This window comes from Schistocerca nitens, chromosome 1 (genome assembly GCF_023898315.1).
Source record: "Schistocerca nitens isolate TAMUIC-IGC-003100 chromosome 1, iqSchNite1.1, whole genome shotgun sequence".
Classification (NCBI taxonomy): domain Eukaryota; kingdom Metazoa; phylum Arthropoda; class Insecta; order Orthoptera; family Acrididae; genus Schistocerca; species Schistocerca nitens.
The window spans coordinates 1,185,131,448-1,185,146,353 of record NC_064614.1 but is presented as its reverse complement, the minus strand read 5'-3'; positions in this window follow the sequence as shown (position 1 = coordinate 1,185,146,353).

Sequence of the window (14,906 nt, the reverse complement as noted above, 5' to 3'; positions counted from 1 at the left end):
AGTGACAGCAAAGGACCTGGAAGAGCAGTTGAACGGAATGGACAGTGTCTTGAAAGGAGGACATAAGACGAACATCAACAAAAGCAAAACGAGGATAATGGAATGTAGTCGAATTAAATCGGGTGATGCTGAGGGAATTAGATTAGGAAATGAGACACGTTAAGTAGTGAACGAATTTTGCTATTTGGGGAGCAAAATAACCGATGATGGTCGAAGTAGAGATGATATAAAATGTAGACTGACAATGGCAAGGAAAACGTTTCTGAAGAAGAGAAATTTGTTAACATCGAATATTGATTTAAGTGTCAGGAAGTCGTTTCTGAATGTATTTGTATGGAGTGTAGCCATGTATGGAAGTGAAACATGGACGATAAATAGTTTAGACAAGAAGAGAATAGAAGCTTTCGAAATGTGGTGCTACAGAAGAATGCTGAAGATTAGATGGGATGACCGCATAACAAAGAGGAGGTATTGAATAGAATTGGGGAGAAGAGATCTTTGGCCCAAGTTGACTAGGAGAAGGGATCGGTTGGTTAGACATGTTCTGAGGCATCAAGCGAGCAGCAATTTAGTATTGGAGGGCAGCGTGAAGGGTAAAGATCGTAGAGGGAGACAAAGAGATGAATACACTAAGTAGATTTAGAAGTATGTAGGTTACAGTAGGTACTGGGACATGAAGAAGCTTGCACAGGATAGAGTAGCATGGAGAGGTGCATCAAATACTCTCTCGACTGAAGGCCACAACAACAAACTGAAGTGACAGACATCCACGCCCCATATGGAGTTGCCGCTCATTTTTTTCGTCGATTCTCTCTCAAAACCTCAGTGACAATAACATAAGAGATGTAGACTGTTGCAGTTGACGGCCTCCCATTTCTTGCGTTGTCCTCAAGACTTACCGTTTCTTCACGCAAACGAGCGGATCATCTTCATACTGTGCTATGATCCACTACTCTATTCCCACATAGCTCTCTCAAGGTGTTGTAAATTTTCGTTGAGTTGTTTCAACGTAATGTCGCGATTTTGTTGGATGAACGCTGATCGCTACGTGTAATCCGACCTAAGTCGACTTCAGCTTCCATTTTAAAACTGAATTGCGGCGCAGTCAAGCGGACCCCCAAACACACATGCGACCGTCACGCCTGAAATGTCGCTAAACTTGATCACGCCACCGCAACGGTCCCGCATGAGCAGTGTGCAGAACATCTGAAATGATCCTCGTATTTGTGAGTATACACAGGGAATAAATTGAATACACGAACTGCCATCTCAGGCATTAAGAACGTTTCCAAACTGGCTGATGACTGAGTGGAACTGAATTTGGGTGATGGTATGGTGATACCTTACTGAATGCTGCTTCAAATCTGTGCGAGAGCTCAACAGCCTCAGTGCATGGCGAGTAGTGGGGCCCCAAACTTTCGGGAATCTACGGCCAATTGTTTTCACTGGGTGAAAGATACGCAGAACCTGCTGATCAAGACAACAGTGAAACACTCCTAGCATCGAAGAAGTTGACAGTACAACTTTCCGTCTTAAATCGATGGGTCGTGTGGTATCTTCCTGAACAGTAACGTGATGAAGACCTCTTAGAAGAGGCAGAGCCACCGGCCTTAACACATCACAGACGTAATGTCTGCTGTCAAGTTACCAGCTTTGAGATATAAAAGGGAATCGTCCACCCAGTGGCACACCATATCATTACACCACGTGTTGATGCCATATGGCGATGACGAACGCAATGTAGCAATGTTCGTCTGATTAGGCAACGTGCTCTTGTGGTTGGACGCACATACAGTGGCGGTCGAAATAATAGAGCCACCTCTATTGACGAGATTAAGAACTAGGATATCTATTAGTTCGCGAAATCGCCACGAGTGCCGTGTTGTCAGTCCCTTGTAGACAACATCAGGGAAGACGTTGCTGCTATCTTTAGTCGTCCGAAAGGAAGCGTTTGAGCTAGACGTGTGAAAAGAGGCATAAAGGTAAGAATCTTATGGGTCAAAATAATAGAGCCGCTTTACACATGTGCCTTTAAATTGATTTTTATGCAGTTGTTTTGTATGTAAATTGACGTGTGGTTTTGTTTACATTCGTCTAGATGGGCAGAGCAAAGCATACCAGTGAAGATGAGCGTATAGTAATGTTCCGGATGTTCAAAAGTGGGATGTCCATGAATAAAATAGCCAATGTCTTGCACGTTTCGCGAAAACGAGTCCAGAACGCCATGAGACGGTCAAAACAAACAAAGCCGCAGGTGGAGAACAGGGGGCGACCTCGTGTAACTACTCCTCGCGTAGACAGACTCATCACTAGGGAAGTGAAGAAAGACCCATTTTTGTCAACACCACGACTGAAAGCCATTTTGTTTAGCGACGAACATGATGTTCAACCATCAACCTCAACGATTCAAAGACGACTGAGATCTGCAAAATTGAATGGGCGCATTGCAAGAAAGAAGCCACATGTTTCACAAGCTAATGTTCGGAAAAGGTTAGCCTTTGCCCGGAGAAATGAACAAAAACCTAATACTTGGTGGAGGAACATCCTTTGGTCCGATGAATCCAAGTTTAATAGGTTTGCCTCAGACGGAAAAGTCTATGTGCGCCGCCCACCAAACCAGGAATTTAATCCCAAGTACACTTTAAAAACTGTGAAATACGGTGGCGGAAGTGTTATGGTATGGGGATGTTTTTCGTGGTACGGCATTGGTCCAATACACCGTATCAACGGCATAATGAACGCAGAAATGTACAAAGACATCTTGGCAAATGTGATGCTGCCTTATGCTGAAGAGGAAATGCCGCTGAAATGGAAATTTCAGCACGATAACGATCCAAAGCATACTGCAAGGATCATAAGGCAGTTTGTTCAAGAGCACAATATCGAAGTATTAGAGTGGCCACCTCAGTCCCCTGACGCATCACCCATTGAGAACTTATGGGAGATCTTAGACAAGAGAATTGACCGCTCAAAAGCTACATCTTCAGAAAAACTGTGGGAAGAAATCCAGAGAGCCTGGTATGCGATCAGTAGTGACGAATGCAGGCGTTTAGTAGACTCTATGGGTAAGAGGTGCAGGGCAATCCTCAAAAATAAGGGTTACCCCACGAAGTACTAATGCAGTCCTATGCAAAAAAGACTGTTCCTGTACGTTTCATAAGACTGAGATCAAGTACAATATATTTGTTTCAATTGGCTCTATTTTTTTGACCCTGTGGTCTGGTATTCTTTTGAATATTATTGATTATTACTGATTATTTTGTGTTGTGTTATCTATATAACTGACTATAGTACAATGTGACTCGGTTGTAATGGTTTCCATCATAGTTCAAACATGTCTAGTAATAAATGTGCACTTTATTCCAAACCTTTGCCAGGTGGCTCTATTATTTTGACCGCCACTGTATATCTGCTGGCGCGTAGGGGGAAGCTACATGTACGTACAAGACTACTCTACAAGACACACTAAAATACTTGGCAGAGACCCAATTTCAGACTAATTCTTGACCATTCTGCTTTCTAATAGCATGTTGGGAAAGTAAACAGCTAAATCTTGCCCAGCGAGCTATGATTTCCCTTATTTCATTATGATGATGATTTCCCCCTAAGTTGATGGGACAAAATATTTTCGCTTCCGGAAGAGGAACTTAATGATTGAAATTCCGTGGAAACCACTCGCTCCCGCAAGGAATGACTGGGTTGCAATGACTACCAGCTCATCCGTGAAACTATGAATCATATTTCGCGATAATATTAAACGACCTGCATTCATGGAACTTTTATGATGTCCTCCATCACTTCTATTTAGTGAGGAACGTGTGCCGCTCACTAATACTCCAGAAGATGACGGATAAGCGTATTGAAGGCAGTCTCTTTTCTATACTTGTTCCATCTTCTGTTCCACTAATAAAAGAGCAATCTTTGGTTTGCATTCCCTACTACATTTTGTACATGATGGTTCCAGTTTAAGTTATTCGAGATTATAAACCCTAGGTATTTAGATGAGTCAAAAGCCTTTGAATTTATGTAATTTATCGAGTAATAGTAATTTCATGGATTTCTTTGGTACTTACGTGAACGGATAAATTGTTATTGTCTGTGGTAATGGTGACTTTACTAGATGGAAAACACCAGCAAATTCTGCAAGCAATCTACGAGGACTACTCAGACAGTCTACAAAACCGTTTATATAGATTATAAAAAGGAGGCGGCCTAAAACAGTTCATATGGGAACGCCAGATACCAATCTGTTTCACTCGATGAGTTCCCACCAATTACTACGAACGGTGACATTTCTGACAGGCAGTCACAAATCCAGACGCAGGACTTACAACACTCCCCCATAGGCATGCAATTTGACTACAAGCCGCTTGGAGGAACGGTACCATAAGCCTTCCGAAACTCAAGAAATATGGAATCAGCTTGAGACCTTTCAGGTTTTCTCGGAGTGATTGGTTAAGGGTGTGCTTCAGGGAGGAAAGCGAGGAGGGTTGTCGCATTATTGTTCCAATTTTATGCAGCATATTTCGTCGACGGAACTAGTCGTCTTTCTCACGTGCTGTGACTTTTGCTATTATGTGTACTCGCTGCCTGAATTTCAACCAGAGTATGAACTTTGGTTCGTCTCGCGCCGCTATTTGTATCGGAGTTTGAGTCTCGACGCCCATTATGCGCTCAGATGTTTTTTCAGAGCTTGCAACATCTCTCAGCATTTTCCTGCTCTGGTTGATGAGATGGCAGGCGAGCTTTAAATAAATTGAGTGCAGGACCCCCAAGCGCTATTTCAGCTGAAAGCCACATCCCTGTTTATTACGTTTTCTGACACCTTTATTTCGACAGACTCCTTAACTATGCTGCCCCATCAATCTGCCGTTTGCAACACGACATAGAATTAAATTTCATGCTTACATTCGAGGCAGTGCTCTGCGACAGCTGATTTGCTTTGTTGTTCGTCGCTGACGTTTGTTGCATGTCATCTCGAGTGTTCTGATAGACTGTCTAACTTAAGACATTAACATTACGAAGAATTCTTTTTATTGTAGCTGAAGGAAAAGAAATACACTGGATGCCGTGTTTCCGTATAAGTCTACCGGTCATTCCGCGCATCGGGGCTGCATAAGACAGATAAGAGCTTGTTAGGCTTCTCTTTCTCGGTGTCAGTCTGAACCTCTTTCTCTCGAGTCCTTGACCTTAGCTAAATCGCCCATTTAATCTCGTGATCTTAATATCATCTCTTCGGAACACTATTTGCAGGTTTTGTAAATCGTTGGCAAAGCTATTGCTTTAGAGACTTATGGAATTTCTTTGTCACGAATGGTGATGGTTCGACGCCCGGAGATAGATGTCATTGTCCGTATACACTGATGAGCCAAAACATTATGGTAATCTGCTTAATAGCTTGTTTATCCGTCTTCGCAACGAAATACATCACTGTTTCTGCGTATCAGGGATCAGGCAGTTCGTTGGTAGGTTTGTGAAGGTATAGGGCATTAGGTGTCTACGCACAGTTCATCTGATTCGCGTAAATAATGGACCACTCATTTGTGTACGCGGTGATGGCGCCAGATAGCGACCCAATGGGTCCCATAGGATTTACAGTAGGCGAATTTGGCCACCGAGACAGCAACGTGAGTTCACTGTAATGTTCCTTAAACCACGGAAGCACGGTTTCGGCTCGAAGAGAAGGACCATTATAGATCTACTGATGAAAAATTATACCGTCGTCGGGGCAGACATCAAGCATGAAGGGATGCAAGGGGTTTTCAGCTGTAAGCGTGCCTGATATTACCACTACACGGCCTACGCAAGCGCAGAAGAATGCCTCCCATTACATAATGCTCCCCACGCAGCATGCGCCAGTGGCGTGCAGCACGTTTCGAGCCGTCGCTCACCTTGATGATTGCGTTTGTGGAGACGACCATCGACCTAGTGTAGCAAAAATGTGATTCACTCAAAGAGCCGACAGTCGAATCCTGATGGTCCCGTGCCCCCACAATCGTAATTGACTGTGGCGTTGGGTCAACATGCGAGCACGTAGTGGTGGTCTGCTGCGGAGCTCCATGTTCAACAATGGATGATAAACAGTGTGCTCCGAAACACTTCTGGGTGCGCCAGCATTGTGTTCTTGCGGCAGAGATGCCACACATCACCATCTATCCTACTTTACAGAGCGGACAAGCCTCCGAACCCCATGTTCTGTGAAGAGCAGTGGACGTCCAACCATTTAGCGCCTGGTAGTAGTTCCACTGTCCTTGTACATCTTTCCGTAGATGCTCACGACAATAGCACGTGAACATTCTCCTTTTTCGAGATACTCGTTCACAGGCTCTGCGTAAATATAATCTGCCCTTTGTCAAAGTGGCCTACCCCAATGGATTTCACCGTTTACAGCTCACGTCCATGTGTGCTCTGCTTACTTAATTCCGTTACCGCACCATGTGCCTGCAACGGCACCACGCAGCATCCACCGTCGCGGTTGGGGATGCTTTTGCCTGATCAGTTTACAGAATGTGGAACTTCTTACTTGGTTGGGACAGACTCTCATAAGAGCAAGCGAGTTGTCACAGAGAATTGTCGCGAGTATAGTCATGAAATTAAAGTCTATGAGAGCAATATCGTGGTGCGAACGGCAACTTCCCATTTAAGGAGTCAATAAAGATGTCAGAAAACCTAATACATCGGGACGCAGATTTCAATTTAAATAACTCTTGGGGTCCTGCACTCTATTTAATGAAATCCCGCCGGCCATCACATGCACCAGAGCAGTAAATTGCTTCGAGTGTCACGGAATATCAGTGCAAGTTGCAAAAAAATAAAAGAGCTTCAAAGTGAGTAGCCGGCGTCGGGAGTCAAACTCGGCTATAAACATCGCTGAGAGACCAACGAAAGCTCAAAATAGCTGTGAGAACTATGGGACTTAACATCTGAGGTCATCAGGCCCCTGAACGTAGAACTACATAAACCTAATGAACCTAAGGGCATCACACACATCCATGCTCGAGGCAGATTTCGAACCTGTCTCTGTAGCAGCAGCGCGGTTCTGGACTGAAGCGCCTAGAACCGCTCGGCCGGCAACAAAAGCTCACAGTTTGGTTTCCAGTATACGCTTTTCGTTCTTTTCATACGTCGTAGAAAGGCAGCTGGTCCTCTTTTCCAAGTTCCATCGTGTATTTCGTACTATGCCGGACAGAATTTATATGTACCAGGAACTATTTAAGCTTTTCTGCTCGTCCACGTACCGACAGAAACGCGTTGTTTTCAACATGGTGGATCCTAGTTATTTTGCTTCAAAGTGTTCCGTGTGTAGATTCAACACCGTGAGGTGGTAATGCACTACCCATCACCATGCCACCAGTTTGATCATAATTATTTCCGTCAGGTAGAAAATGACTTTAAGTCAGAACGTACCTAAAAAGTTCTGTGAAAGAATCGTCGAAGTTTTCCGCATTTAGTTCCAAGAACCTCCACTATAGAGGCAGACAACGTCTAAACTGACGATAATATCGGTACCCTGGAGTATCATTTGAATTGTGAATGTGATGTTCGCACTTCCCCACATATTCGTTGAGAATGCGTTCCAGGTACTTTGCCAGTTAGTGCGTAGGTGCATCAGTATTACTATGGGTGTAAGAGCAAATCTCTCGTTGTGTACCTTAGAACACAATATAGTGTTGCCCGCGTTTTAAGCCCCTTAATGCTACTGTAATCCACACGTGACATGAGGACCGCAGCACTGTTGTCGGCAGGCAAAAGTACAGTTTCCTTGTCCTCTCGCAGATATCTCAGTGGTTCTCGTTCTCCTTGAAGTTTTTGGATATTCATGTAGTTGCGTTGGTAAGTGCTTTGCGGTTGTACGGCGAAACTCTTCTGCTACTTCTGGTGGGATACAGACTACAAGTAGTTCCATGGACGTGATATACACTGGCATGACAAAAGTCATGGGATAGCAATACCCACATACGAGGTGTGGCTAGAAAAAAACCGGACTAGTACTGGTGAAACAATAAAACGAATGCAATAAGGCTGAAAGTCGCGTGGCCTGTCACGTGACTCTCGCTACCTACTGCTCGAGTTTCATCTGCCTCCTGCACTCAGTCTGCCCGTGGCGTCTGTTTTAAGTAGTTGACGATTTGTCTGTGCGTCGGAAAATGTTGAGTGTACAGAAAGAACAGCGTGTTAACATAAAATTTTGTTTCAAACTAGGAAAATCTGCAAGTGAAACGTTTGTAATGTTACAACAAGTGTACGGCGATGATTGTTTATCGCGAACACAAGTGTTTGAGTGGTTTAAACGATTTAAAGATGGCCGCGAAGACACCAGTGATGACACTCGCACTGGCAGACCATTGTCAGCAAAAACTGATGCAAACACTGAAAAAATCGGTAAACTTGTTCGACACTTTCCTTGTCAACTCCTGTTAACTCAAACACTGCTCTGATTGTTAAACGGCGATCTTGTCGAACAAGTTTACCGATTTTTTCAATGTTTGCATCAGTTTTTGCTGACAATGGTCTGCCAGTGCGAGTGTTTTCCGGAGACCTCACGAAGCGTTGGAGGCAAGTTGTCAAGAAAGTACTAAGCTGGTAATGGCTCTATAATGGTGTGGGCTGCGTTTAATGGAAGGGACCCGGTTCTCTCGTCCATCTGAACCTATCATTGACTGCAGTGGTTATGTTCGTCTATGTGAAGACCATTTTCAGCCATTCATGTTCTCAAACAATGATGGAATTACTATGAATGACAATGCGCCCTGTCACCAGGCCGCAACTGTTCGGGATTTGTTTGAAGAACGATCTGGACAGTTGGAGTGAACGATTTGGTCATCCAGATCGCCAGACAAGAATCCGCTCGAACATTTACGGGATGTAATCGAGAGGTCAGTTCGTGCTCAAAATACTGCACTGGAAACGCTTTCGCTGCTATGAACTGCTATAGAAGTAGCACAGCTCAGTATTTCTGCAGAGAGCTTGCAAAGACTTTGAGTCCGTGCCACATTGAATTGCTCCACTACGCCAGGAAAAGGACATCCGGCACGATTCTAGGAAGTTCTCATTACTTTTGCCACCTCATTGTAATGTGTTTTTGGTATCATATTTGAATGGGCACTACATTTCACCCTATAGCAAGGAGTTTCGCCGTATCCTCGCCCTGATGTTTGTCACTCAGATTTTTAAAGTATGCCTCACTGCATCTTCTGTTTTTGTGCAAGTGATCTAGTTTCGATTTAGTAGCATGCAGAAGTTCTCAGCCACATGGACTCAGCTTGTGACAGCCTCATACTGTCAATCTGAATAAAGTTTAATCGACGTGGAAAGACGGAGAATTATCTATGATACCAGAGCCGGGCTTGCACAAGGCAGAATCTTATTTTCTGCGGGTGTGATAATCTGACGTTTGGTTTTAGCCAACATGTACATATGTTGTACAACTTGCTAATCTCGACATCAGCGGCAAATAGGATTAGGCGCCTTGCAAGCCTAGCTCTAATAAAAGAGACAACTCGTGACACCCTGTGAGTGCTAGATGTTTCTTCAAAAGCGCTTTTTCAGGAGAGTACAGGCAATGAGTAGACATAACATCAAAACTCATGGCTCCTCAAGTCGGCCACGGGGTCGGTTGTGGAAGTACTGCGCAGAAAATGGAACCAATAGCTTGGCAGAACAATCGGAGCATGCCACCAACTTGAAAATGGCTCTGAGCACTATGGGACTTAACATCTGAGGTCATCAGTCCCCTAGAACTTAGAACTACTTAAACCTAACTAACCTAAGAACATCACACACATCCATGCCCAAGGCAGGATTCGAACCTGCGACCGTAGCGGTCGCGCGGTTCCAGACTTTAGTGCCCAGAACCGCTCGGCCACTCCGGCCGGCTGCCACCCACTTGAGATCGCTTGTTGGTAGCATCATTACCTCGTGTGAAAAAAGTGCCACTTGTCTTTCTCCAGAACTTTATACCGTTATCTGGTCCACCAATCTAATCTTCTTCTGCAGCAGCACATTCCAGTAGCTTTAATTCTGTTCTTGACAACTGTCGGCATGCTGACAGTCGATGTTGCTACAGACGTGATTCCTTTGCCAGTGTGAACCCAGGTCTTTCTGTCTACAAATCCATTTCCTCACTCAAGGAACGCGTTATGGAAGTACGATCTAGGACCAAAGAGAAAGATATAGGAGCAGTACTTAATATTGTAGGGAGCAGGGTAAAGGCTGCTGGAGTGGAATGTAGAATGCTGAGCTAAAATCTGAAAGAAAAGAAGAGATCTGTGTGACAGCACAGTTACATAGTAACATTATCATAAGCAGCTGGTAGTATGTTCCTGGTTACAGAATTAATTAAAGCAAATTTACAAAAGTGCCACCGACTTAAGCAAACAGTTCTTGAAGATGTCCAATATAAACAGCCTTACAGCCCAAACCTTTAATAGAAACAGCGTTACTATTACACAAATTATCCTCACAATTAAAATAAGAAAATCTGTGCTACTGATGTAAGTTGGATCAACGAATTTTAACGCAGGCAAGATGATAGTCAATAGGCTAACACACTTTATTGCATGCAAGATCTAAAACTATTGAAATGTAAATTGTCTTAACAGGAAAAGCATATCACAGATGAGCAACCTGATTAGTAACCAAAAAATCTGCACCTTACAGAGAAAGCATAACAACAAACACCGGCAACACGGTTTATAGCAACCAAGGTTTCAAGCTATTCAAGTGTAAATTGTCTTAACAGCAAAATTCTGTATCACAATTGAGCAACCTGGCTGATAACCAAAGAATCTGCAGCTTACAGGGAAAAACATAACAATAAATATCAGGTGATATTCACATAATGCAGCAGGCTGAATAAAGACAAATTAGCACTCTATTGACGGTTGGCGTTCAACGTCGGTGGCGCTTCTGAATTTCGGGCGCGAGACACGACCCCGAACAACAACCAGCACCGGCTGTACTCTTAACGGCTTCTGTAATACACAAAACACCACCATTAACATACAGCTCATTTAAACAAATTACCAAAACGGCAAATACAGGATCATCCTGATAGAAAACAAATGAAGGTAAGTTCAGTATTGCGTAATAATCCTGCCGTTAAGACAGCTTGACTTAATATTCATAAAACGTAATCTGCAGAGCCACTCAGGACTTTGTAAAGAACAATAACCTGCAAACAGTTTTAACTAGCAAGAATACCGCCCTTTAAACGCACAAGGTTTTCAAAAAGCTACAACCGCCCACAGGGAGGAAGTTGAACAGCAAAATTCACCTTAACCACGCAGGCGAGGACTTCACTTACAAATCGTGAAAGCGGAAATTCACTCGGATAAGAGAGAATTTTGTCGGATATCGGCCAAAACTGACAGTAGTCGAGAACTGATATGAAAATGAACCAGGGCAGAAGGCGGTTAATTCCACTTGAGATTAACAGTGAGGCAGACTCAGCACTCAAACAATTTAGAAGAACATCCCTCGAAGATACTGAGTGACCACACGGAGCAATCACGGTTTGAAAACAATCCACCAGACAACACAGCTCACTGTTTGAAATTTAACCCAGATAGCTACCATAGAAGTAAAGGCCAGGCCGAACTCCGGGGGTCTCGTCACGGTGGAAAGGCGTAACGCCGCAATGACACCACTGTGGCACAGCAATACACACGAGCCAACTCACTCTCTGCATTGTCTCGTACAGATTCTCTCCTTACTCTTCCCTCCTGCAGAGCGCCGGGTCCCGCACATCACGGGGGCGCTCTCCAACCAGCGAGTCGCAAAGCGTATCGTTCAGGCAGACAAACCCACACGAAAGCAAGAGCATCGTAGGAGGTCACGGCACAGTACTCCCGGGCTTGAGTTCCGTGGAGCCGGAGGAACCGCATTGTTATCCAATATGGCCTTATGAACACATCGATTCCATATTCGCATGACCGTCATGAATCCAGATCAACGCGAGCAGCAATATCGTGTATCGATAAATCACAGTATCGATAGGCCATGATCCTGTCGCTGTAGAATAGCGACATGCTCCGGTAGACGTTTCTGCTTCCCACGCGGGGCAGCACACGAGCTCCCCACAAACAAGCAAGATTTAAATGAGATTCGTGTACAAGAAAGCGTCTGTGCTTTCATTCCTGTACACATAAAGTAGAAAGCTTTAGTCCCACCTTCTTTGCGTGGTTACACTGAAAAGCTAAAAAGTTGCATTACTAAGCATGTAATACTTTTCATGCCATCATGACAGCGTTGCAGTTGCAATTGCGAGCAATGGAAATAAGGTGGACTTATAACCTACTTCTTTGTAGGATACGTTCACGTCTTAATAACCATTTTAGCATAAGTACGACACCATATGCACCATATGCAATTGTTATTTCTCGGTCACGCCTTAACGTCAAAATTAAGCTAGAGCAGTTTTGGCGGTTGTAGTAATCTTGATATTTCTTGACTAGTTGGTAGTGGTTAGTCTTCGTTAATATCGGTTTCTTCCTGACCTCAGGACATCGTAATTGTTAATTTTCTTTGTGAAAAGGCGTCACAGTTTACTGTCTTCCAAATTCGTCCCAAAACACGTTTCGTAGTGGAACTGAATGCCTATTTCGTAGTATCTTTCTGTTTAATTTCGATGGATTAATCGATGAATAAAGACGATAATCTTTAAGCAAGTTCTGTCCAGATTAATTGTACACTCTAGCAAGCCAGTTAACTTCACGTCAAAATTTATTTTTACGAGTTATTATAAAGTCAATGTTCATAAATTCTGGCAGTCAAATTTGCTATGCCTATGTTAGTTACAATCGATCTTATGAAAAAAGTGACTATCACTGCGCTGCGTAATGTATCGATCGAAAATAGTTAAAGTTCTCACAGTTCCAGCTTTGAATTAATTTCTGTCCATTGAAACTCCCTATCTCACTTCCCCTCATTCACTTCAAAAATTTTAACTATCAGATCTTCATAACAACAACTTTTCCGTCACACAATGATAATTAAGTTCAGAGAAGGCGGAAGGTACTTCGGAAACTTTAGGTTATGAATACTTTTACTATACATATATTGTTTTTTGTTTTTTTTTTTTTGAGTTAATCGCTCACACGTGTTAACACAATACAGACAACGTGAGACAAGATGAACTGAGACAGAATGACAAAAGGAGGGTGAGACAGTATTGTCTCGATTATTTAGAGACTCACACAAAACAAAAGTTGACTTAACTACAACGTCTTACGCCTAGAAGTTCTTAATACACTAATTATTCTTCTGAAATGTTTATTCTTAAATAATTCGCAATTATACAAAAACATTAACAAAATTGTTTAACATCATAGATTATGGCTGTAAAGGAGAGGCTTCACAATGATAGCAAGCTGGTAATAACTGATAGGTCATTAATGTTTGAATGAGTTATTATCAATAACACAACGTTTCAAGCTGGTGTAAGTAGCTTGTGACTGCTGCAACAAAGAATAAATGATAGCCACAAGTAAACTACTTGGGGGTGAAGAAAGTGAATAGCAATTGTAACCATATAGGAAAAGAATAACGAATACAGCAATACATCACATTTCACTGATTTACCAGTCACAAAAAAATGAAGGCTGACCTGGGTGTAAGTAGAAGATTATGAGTGAAGGAGCAATAAAAAAGTTAATAACACAATCTACAGAACCTGCCACTTAAGGTTGTTAATTAGGCGTTACATGACAAGGTCTAAGATTTTCATTAACTGGGATTACATTTATTTGTAAGCTTTTTGGTGAAACTCACTAATAAACAATGAATAAATTTCATATGTTAGCATAACTGTCCCATATGTAATCTAGTGGTACTATGGTTTTAAAATGACCTTTTTTCATTCTACAATTTTCTATTGTGCTTGTATATACGCTATTGCTATTCGTCTATTTTGTACCTCATAGTTCTTTCCTGTAACAATGATTGTAATAATCTAAACCGGTACAGAATAAGCATACTATTGTACAGCTGACGTCAGAAATACCATTTTTTTCATAATAATAGGTTTAAGTTCTAACCTGTGGTCTAGGGGTAGCGTCTTTGATTCATAATCATCACGTCTTCGGTCCCGGGTTCGATTCCCGCCACTGCCTAAATTTTGATAAATAATCAGCATTGGCGGCCGAAGACTTCCGGCATAAGAAGTCAGCCTCATTCTGCCAACGGCCTTGTCAAAGAGGGCGGAGGAGCGGATAGAGGTTCAGGGCACTCTCTTGTCCTAGGGGTGGGAAATTGCCCCTACAGGCGGAAGAATCAGCAATGATCAACGACATGAGGATGCAGAAGGCAATGGAAACCACTGCATTAAAGACACGTAACGTGTATCCACAGGACATGTGGCCTGTAATTGATGAAGTGTTATGGTGATCTCTCCATTGGCAAAAGATTCTGGAATAGTCCCCCATTCGGATCTCTGGGAGGGGACTGCCAAGGGGGAGGTTACCATGAGAAAAAGATTGAATAATCAACGTAAGGATAACGTTCTACGAGTCGGGGCGTGGAATGTCAGAAGCTTGAACGTGGTAGGGTAACTAGAAAATCTGAAAAGGGAAATGCAAAGGCTCAATCTAGATATAGTAGGGGTCAGTGAAGTAAGTGGAAGGAAGACAAGGATTTCTGGTCAGATGAGTATCGGGTAATATCAACAGCAGCAGAAAATGGCATAACAGGTGTAGGATTCGTTATGAATAGGAAGGTAGGGCAGAGGGTGTGTTACTGTGAACAGTTCAGTGACCGGGTTGTTGTAATCAGAATCGACAGCAGACCAACACCGACAACGATAGTTCAGGTATACATGCCGACGTCGCAAGCTGAAGATGAACAGATAGAGAAAGTGTATGAGGATATTGAAAGGGTAATGCAGTATGTAAAGGGGGACGAAAATCTAA